The following is a 393-nucleotide window of genomic DNA, read 5'->3' as shown; positions in this document are numbered from 1 at the left end:
CGGGAAACCGAGGGGGCGGGGCGAGGGTGGAGGCGCGCGCAGGCGCGCCAGTCCGCCGCCAGGGCACCTGAGGAGAGGCCGCGGGCGCGTCGCTCTCAAGGGCGCCCCTTTGAGACTGGGTTCTGAGGAGCCTGGGGAACCAGCTGTGAATCCTCGGCACGGGGCCTCGAGTCTCCCGTCGCCATTCCATCCCCTGACGGCCTTCCCAGCACGGAAGGCCGGCGCTGGACCGGCCTGGCTTCACACCACAGCGAGCGGCGCAGCCCGGCCGGGAGGGCACGGACTCTGACCCCAGACGAACTGGCCTTCTAAGCACCTCGCTGCCCGCCCTGGCATGCGTTTTTATTTATTGCCACCCGGCTCACGATGCTTCCTTGGGGGTAAACTCGGTCC

Source organism: Echinops telfairi, unplaced genomic scaffold (assembly GCF_000313985.2).
Source record: "Echinops telfairi isolate 266 unplaced genomic scaffold, ASM31398v2 ScPeMD7_655;HRSCAF=1070, whole genome shotgun sequence".
NCBI lineage: Eukaryota > Metazoa > Chordata > Mammalia > Afrosoricida > Tenrecidae > Echinops > Echinops telfairi.
This window is presented reverse-complemented; position numbering follows the sequence as displayed.